The sequence below is a fragment of the Oncorhynchus clarkii genome, chromosome 12 (assembly GCF_045791955.1).
Source record: "Oncorhynchus clarkii lewisi isolate Uvic-CL-2024 chromosome 12, UVic_Ocla_1.0, whole genome shotgun sequence".
Lineage (NCBI taxonomy): Eukaryota > Metazoa > Chordata > Actinopteri > Salmoniformes > Salmonidae > Oncorhynchus > Oncorhynchus clarkii.
This window is the reverse complement of record NC_092158.1, coordinates 79990009-79998418: the sequence shown is the minus strand read 5'-3', so window position 1 is coordinate 79998418 and position 8410 is coordinate 79990009.

The following is an 8410-nucleotide window of genomic DNA, read 5'->3' as shown; positions in this document are numbered from 1 at the left end:
TAGACTGACCAGGTGAATCCAGGTGAAAGCTAGGATCCCTTATTGATGTTACTTGTTAAATCCACTTCAGTCAGTCTGGATGAAGGGGAGGAGACAGGTTAAATAAGGATTTTCAAGCCTGGAGACAATTAAGGCATGGATTGGGTGAATGGGCAAAAAAGTGCTTTGACGGGGTTATGGGTTGTAAGTGCCAGGTACCAGGTATCAGGCTTGTCAAGAACTGCAACGCAGCTGTGTTTTTCACACTCAACAGTTTCCTGTGTGTATCAAGGTCCACCACCCAAAGGACATCCTGTCGGAAGCATTGGAATCAACATGGGCCAGCATCCCTGTGGAATGCTTTCGACGCCTGTAGAGTCCATGCTCTGACGAATTTAGGATGTTCTGAGGGAAAAGGGGGGGTATTGGGTAGGTGTTCCTAATGTTTGTACACTCAGTGTATTTCTTTCATATGTTCTCAACACTCCATATTTTGAATCAAATGTTTTTAATGGATGTACATAGTGTATGGATATATTTTAGTAGTTTGTTTAGAGTCTCAAGCGATGAGGTTTTAATAGTTAGTACCACAGGTGGCTGGTGGCACCTTAATTGGGGAGGACAGCTCATACTAAATGGATTGAACGGAATAAATGGAATGGTATCAAAAACGTCAAACACATGTTTCCTTGTGGTTGATACCATTCCATTCACTCCAATCCAGCCATTATTATGAGCCGTCCTCCTCTCGGCAGCCTCGTACTCACTCTGGTGTATCTTTTTACCAGTTATTTTATTAAATAATATGACACTCAAAACAGGTCGTGTGATCATGTATTTTGTAGTGTGTTTGAGTGATAACGCTTTTATTTGAACTCTGTTTCTACACTCCATGAACAGTTCATTTGATAAATCATGATTTCACATTTTCTTTCAGTAAGTCTAACGCCAACATTATTTAGCTAAACTTCTATAAGAAAAAGCAAGCTATGAAATGTAAAAATGTTTAAACAACTGTTATAATTGTGTCACATGAACACCTACAAGTTGTTTATGCCTTGTCCAACATTTCTCTGATGATGTGTTGTACATGTGAAACCAGGCAAGAACAAATGAGGTAGGCTACAATGATATGGTCTAGCTGGTTGAGTAGATGAGTAGTCTTCCCATCTGCTGTTTGTCACACTCTTATCATTCCTCTGTGGGGTGCTACCACTAACATGTTTGAAATAATTAGAGTATACATAGTTACACAGTACATGTTTGAAATACACCTTATCAAAATATAGTTGCTCAGATCGTTATCAAAGTCATACAATGCATAATTATAATCACTTCCTAGTATAAATTGGCTTCATCCTCTTGCCATAACTTTTGTAAGCTGTGTTGGCATCATTCTACATAGCACCACTGGTGAGAAGATTAAGGACACCAAGTCTGGATCAGAGAAGAAGTAGGGGTTTTAGTGGAATACCCACAGAACTCCAGTCTCCTTTTCAGCTCATTTATCACCTGATTTTCTTAACAAAAGGCATATCTCGTTAGGTGGTCCAGGTGTCCTCTGACATGGCACAAATGTTCTCTATTGCTCCTCTATTTTTCCTCAATCAAGGTGGGAGGCCGATGACATCAGAGGGCAACATGAAAAAAAGATTTTGCTCAAAACATATTTTTTTTACTCTTAAAGCACTTGGAGAAACAGCGCCACTGCCAGTGGTGGAAAAGGTACACAGTCATACTTGAGTAAAAGTATCTAGTATTGAGTAAAAGTATCTAGACACAAAAATCCATCTAGTACCAGTTCGGACCCCCCTTTGCCTTCAGTACAGCCTGAATTCTTCAGGGCATTCTACAAGGTGTAGGAAACGCTCCACAGGTATGTTGGTCCGCACTGACACAATGGCATCATGCAGTTGCTGCAGATTCAACGGCGGTTAATTAATGCTGTAAACAGCCCGTTGCATGTCATCCAAAAGATGCTGTATTGGGTTGAGGTCTGGGGACTGAGCAGGCCACTCAAGTAAACTGATTTCGCTGCCATGTTACAGGCAATGTTTTTCCACTTCTCAATTGTCCAGTGTTGGTGATCATGTGCCCACTGGAGCCGCTTCTTCTTCTTTTTTAGCTGTTAGCAGTGGTCGTCTGCTGCAATAGCCCATTCTTGACAAGGATCGACGAGTTGTGCGTTCCGAGATGCAGTTCTGCACAGCATTGTTGTACTGGAGCATTATTTGTCCGTTTGTGGCCCGTTTGTTAGCTTGCACGATTATTGCCATTCTCCTTCAACCTCTCTCATCAACGAGCTGTTTTCACCCACAGCATTGCGACTGACTGGATGTTTTTTGTTTGTCGCACCCTTCTTGGTAAACCTTAGACACTATCGTGCGTGAAAAGCCCAGTAGGGTGGCCGTTTCTGAGATACTGGAAGTTGATTAGGTCACTCACTTTGCCCATTCTATAGTTCAATCGAACAGTAACTGAATGCCTCAATGCTTGTCTGCCTGCTTTATATAACAAGCTATGGCCACGTGACTGTCTGTAGGAGCGATCCATTTTCGTGAATAGAGTGGTATACCTAATAAACTGACCGGTGAGTGTATTTTTCCACACTATGAGTTTGGATTAATACTGTGAATTTGTGAAAATTATGATAATGCCCTTTAGTGTAAGAGCTGTATGAAAAGACTACCTGAATTTTCAGCCTGTTTTGGTGGGATGGAGTTTTGGCCTTCCATGGTGACGTCAACATGCAATAAATGAGTTAATAGACCAATAAGAAAAAGAGTTCCAAACCCCTCTGCCAATAACAGCTAGTTTTCAGTTTTCCTCTCCCCACTCACACCACTCCCAGACAGTCCTAGCAACATTCCTGTTTGAGAAATTGCCCTTGTTGACCATTTTAATTGAAAACAACCACATTAATGGACTTAATTGTTACCCAGAAATGATTTGATATTGAGATGAAAGGACTGCATTGGACCTTCAGACTGCGGAGGAGCTCCCACATCAAGGTTAACAACTACATCAGAGAACATGCTCTGCTGTGCTATTGCGCGTGCAGCGATGTGCAATGATGTCTGCCGGAAAAAAATAGTGTTCATTGTCTGAAGTAACATCTTTGTTGTTGTAATACCTGGCAGTTTCACCGCTACGGATTCCAATTTTAAGCGTACATTATTGGATTTATACATAGAATATTGTTTTAGAATAGGAAGCGTTCAAAAATAGCTAGAGTGCGTCTTCAAATGACATTTCTATGGGAACACCACTCATTCCCTTCTCTGCATGAAATACATTCTGGTATGCAGCAGAGTTCCCATTCTGATCTGTGCTGCATTCTTCTGGTCTGGACAGGAATCACCATGACATCTGCTGTTGGTCTCTCAGTGCTCCCCTGTCACGTTCTGACCATCGTTCGTGTGTGTTTTCCTTGTTTTAGTGTTGGTCAGGACGTGAACTGGGTGGGCATTCTATGTTGGATGTCTTGTTTGTCTATTTCTATGTCTGGCCTGATATGGTTCTCAATCAGAGGCAGGTGTTAGTCATTGTCTCTGATTGGGAACCATATTTAGGTAGCCTGGGTTTCACTGTGTGTTGGTGGGTGATTGTCCTTAGTGTCTTGATGTCATTGTTCTGTGTTAGGTTTCACAAGTATAGGCTGTTTCGGTTTTCGTTAAGTTTATTGTTTTGGTTGTGTTTGTGTTTAGTTTGTTTCTTCATTAAACATGGATTGCAATAGACACGCTGCATTTTGGTCCGACTCTCCTTCTCATACGGAAAACCGTTACAGAATCACCCACCGCAAAAGGACCAAGCAGCGTGTCAACAGGCAGGAGCAGCGCGAGGAGATGCGCAATAAGGATTTCTGGACATGGGAGGAAATCCTCGACGGGAGAGGACCCTGGGCTAAACCAGGGGAGTGTAGCCGCCCAAAGGTGCAGCAGGAGAAGAGGCAACAGGAGCAGCCCAAAGAGGAGGTATGGACATGGGAGGACGAATTAGAAGGAAGAGGACCCTGGGCTCAGCCAGGAGAATATCGCCGCCCCAAAGAAGAACTGGAGGCGGCGAAAGCTGAGAGGCGCAGATATGAGGAGGCAGCACGACGTAGCGGATGGAAGCCTGAGAGGCAGCCCCAAAAATTTATTGGGGGGGGGGGGGCTAACAGGGAGTATGGCTACGCCAGGTAGGAGACCTGGGCAGACTCCCTGTGCTTACCGGGGGGCTAGAGAGACCGGACAGGCACCGTGTTATGCAGTGGTGCGCACGGTGTCTCCAGTGCGGGTGCATAGCCCGGTGCGGTATATTCCAGCTCCGCGTGTCGGCCGGGCTAGATTGAGCGTCGAGCCTAATGCCATGAAGCCGGCTCTACGCATCTGGTCCCCAGTGCGTCTCCTTGGGCCGGCTTACATGGCACCAGCCTTGCGCTCGGTGTCTCCGGTTCGCCTACATAGCCCAGTGCGGGCTATTCCACCACGCCGCACTGGCAGGGCGACCGTGAGCATTCAACCAGGTAAGGTTGGGCAGGCTCGGTGCTCAAGAGCTCCAGTGCGCCTGCACGGTCCGGTCTTTCCAGTACCACCTCCACACCCCTGCCCTCCGGTAGCAGCTCCCCGCACCAGGCTTCCTGTGCGTGTCCTCGGCCCAGTACCACCAGTGCCAGCACCACGCATCAGGCCTACAGTGCGCCTCGCCTGTCCAGCGCTGTCGGAGCCCTCCTCCTCTCCAGCGATGTCGGAGTCTCCCGCCTGTTTAGCGCTGTTAGAGCCTTCCTTCTCTACAGCGCTGCCGGAGTCTCCCGCCTGTTCAGAACTGCCAGTCTGCAAGGAGCTGCCAGTTTGCAAGGAGCTGCCAGTTTGCAAGGAGCTGCCAGTCTGCAAGGAGCTGCCAGTCTGCAAGGAGCTGCCAGTCTGCATAGAGCTGCCAGTCTGCAAGGAGCTGCCAGTCTGCAAGGAGCTGCCAGAGCTGCCAGTCTGCAAGGAGCCGCCAGAGCTGCCAGTTAGCATGGAGCAGCCAGGGCCGCCAGCCAGTATGGAGCAGCCAGGGCCGCCAGCCAGTATGGAGCAGCCAGGGCCGCCAGCCAGCATGGAGCAGCCAGGGCCGCCAGTCAGCATGGAGCAGCCAGAGCAGCCAGTCAGCATGGAGCAGCCAGAGCTGCCAGTCTGCAAGGAGCCGCCAGAGCTGCCAGTTAGCATGGAGCAGCCAGGGCCGCCAGCCAGTATGGAGCAGCCAGGGCCGCCAGCCAGCATGGAGCAGCCAGGGCCGCCAGTCAGCATGGAGCAGCCAGAGCAGCCAGTCAGCATGGAGCAGCCAGAGCAGCCAGTCAGCATGGAGCAGCCAGAGCTGCCAGTCAGCATGGAGCAGCCAGAGCTGCCAGTCAGCATGGAGCAGCCAGAGCTGCCAGTCAGCATGGAGCAGCCAGTCAGCATGGAGCAGCCAGAGCTGCCAGTCATCATGGAGCAGCCAGTCAGCATGGAGCAGCCAGAGCTGCCAGTCGACCGGACTCTTCCAGATCTGCCAGTCGACCGGACTCTTCCAGATCTGCCAGTCGACCGGACTCTTCCAGATCTGCCAGTCGACCGGACTCTTCCAGATCTGCCAGTCGACCGGACTCTTCCAGATCTGCCAGTCGACCAGACTCTTCCGGATCTACCAGTCGACCAGACTCTTCCGGATCTGCCAGTCGACCAGACTCTTCCGGATCCGCCAGTCGACCAGGATCTTCCGGATCCGCCAGTCAGCCAGGATCTTCCGGATCCGCCAGTCAGCCAGGATCTTCCGGATCCGCCAGTCAGCCAGGATCTTCCGGATCTGCCAGTCAGCCAGGATCTTCCAGAACCGCCAGCCAGCCAGGATCTGCTGGATCCAACCACCTGCCTGAGCTTCCTCTCAGTGCTGAGCTACCCATCAGTCCCGAGCTACCTCTGTCCCGAGCTGTCCTTCTGTTCCGAGCTTCCCCTCTGTCCCGAGCTGTCTCTTAGGAGGGTCACCTATCTAGGGACGCTAAGGAGGTGGACAAAGACTATTATGGAGTGGGGTCCACGTCCAGCGCCAGAGCCGCCACCGCGGACAGATGCCCACCCACACCCTCCCCTATAGGTTTAAGTTGTGCGTCCGGAGTCCGCACATTGGAGGGGGGGTACTGTCACGTTCTGACCATCGTTCGTGTGTGTTTTCCTTGTTTTAGTGTTGGTCAGGACGTGAACTGGGTGGGCATTCTATGTTGGATGTCTTGTTTGTCTATTTCTATGTCTGGCCTGATATGGTTCTCAATCAGAGGCAGGTGTTAGTCATTGTCTCTGATTGGGAACCATATTTAGGTAGCCTGGGTTTCACTGTGTGTTGGTGGGTGATTGTCCTTAGTGTCCTGATGTCATTGTTCTGTGTTAGGTTTCACAAGTATAGGCTGTTTCGGTTTTCGTTAAGTTTATTGTTTTGGTAGTGTTTGTGTTTAGTTTGTTTCTTCATTAAACATGGATTGCAATAGACACGCTGCATTTTGGTCCGACTCTCCTTCTCATACGGAAAACCGTTACATCCCCCTGGCCGTTGGTTATTTATCTAGTCAAGGAAGGGAAAATGGGCTCTACTGGTTGAAGGGTCCTGTCATCAGCTCGAGACCAATTAAAACCCAATCCTATTCTGTCATGCTGGAAAAAGATTTGCAGATGGACTGAGAAATCCATGTAATTACTTACTCCCCTATATCCATTCCACTCTGTCATTTCTAGAACACAAAGGATGTGTTTACACAGACAGCCCAATTCTGAACATTTGTCCACTAAATTGTATTTTGACCAATCACATCAGATCTTTTCACATCAGGTATTTTTCAGAGCTGGTCTGATTAGTCCAAATACCAATTAGTTTAAAAAATATCAGATTTGAGCATTCTGTCTAAACGCAGCTTAAGTAACGTAATGAGTCTGAATTTAGGAGAATTCTTATATGGCACTAGCTATGATTTCATAACTCCAAAGACAAGGCCTTAAAATCCTAGCTACAATGGCACCTGTAATGAACATGTAATGCATGACATGTACACTATGCTCTCCTCAAATTGTACTCTAATCATATAATCAAGTTTTAGCAAGTTAAAAAGGTAGAGGTTATAAATAATCATTGAAAGGCAAGCCTGCCCGAATTTCCCTAATTATGGCCACACCTCTTTAAACTGCTAGTTGGTGTGAATTGGGGCATTTCCATAAAAAGAAACCCCCAACTCCACACACGAGGAAGGTGCATTGACTACAGTGCCTTGCGAAAGTATTCGGCCCCCTTGAACTTTGCGACCTTTTGCCACATTTCAGGCTTCAAACATAAAGTTATAAAACTGTATTTTTTTGTGAAGAATCAACAACAAGTGGGACACAATCATGAAGTGGAACGACATTTATTGGATATTTCAAACTTTTTTAACAAATCAAAAACTGAAAAATTGGGCGTGCAAAATTATTCAGCCCCTTTACTTTCAGTGCAGCAAACTCTCTCCAGAAGTTCAGTGAGGATCTCTGAATGATCCAATGTTGACCTAAATGACTAATGATGATAAATACAATCCACCTGTGTGTAATCAAGTCTCCGTATAAATGCACCTGCACTGTGATAGTCTCAGAGGTCCGTTAAAAGCGCAGAGAGCATCATGAAGAACAAGGAACACACCAGGAAGGTCCGAGATACTGTTGTGAAGAAGTTTAAAGCCGGATTTGGATACAAAAAGATTTCCCAAGCTTTAAACATCCCAAGGAGCACTGTGCAAGCGATAATATTGAAATGGAAGGAGTATCAGACCACTGCAAATCTACCAAGACCTGGCCGTCCCTCTAAACTTTCAGCTCATACAAGGAGAAGACTGATCAGAGATGCAGCCAAGAGGCCCATGATCACTCTGGATGAACTGCAGAGATCTACAGATGAGGTGGGAGACTCTGTCCATAGGACAACAATCAGTCGTATATTGCACAAATCTGGCCTTTATGGAAGAGTGGCAAGAAGAAAGCCATTTCTTAAAGATATCCATAAAAAGTGTCGTTTAAAGTTTGCCACAAGCCACGTGGGAGACACACCAAACATGTGGAAGAAGGTGCTCTGGTCAGATGAAACCAAAATTGAACTTTTTGGCAACAATGCAAAATGTTATGTTTGGCGTAAAAGCAACACAGCTCATCACCCTGAACACACCATCCCCACTGTCAAACATGGTGGTGGCAGCATCATGGTTTGGGCCTGCTTTTCTTCAGCAGGGACAGGGAAGATGGTTAAAATTGATGGGAAGATGGATGGAGCCAAATACAGGACCATTCTGGAAGAAAACCTGATGGAGTCTGCAAAAGACCTGAGACTGGAACGGAGATTTGTCTTCCAACAAGACAATGATCCAAAACATAAAGCAAAATCTACAATGGAATGGTTCAAAAATAAACATATCCAGGTG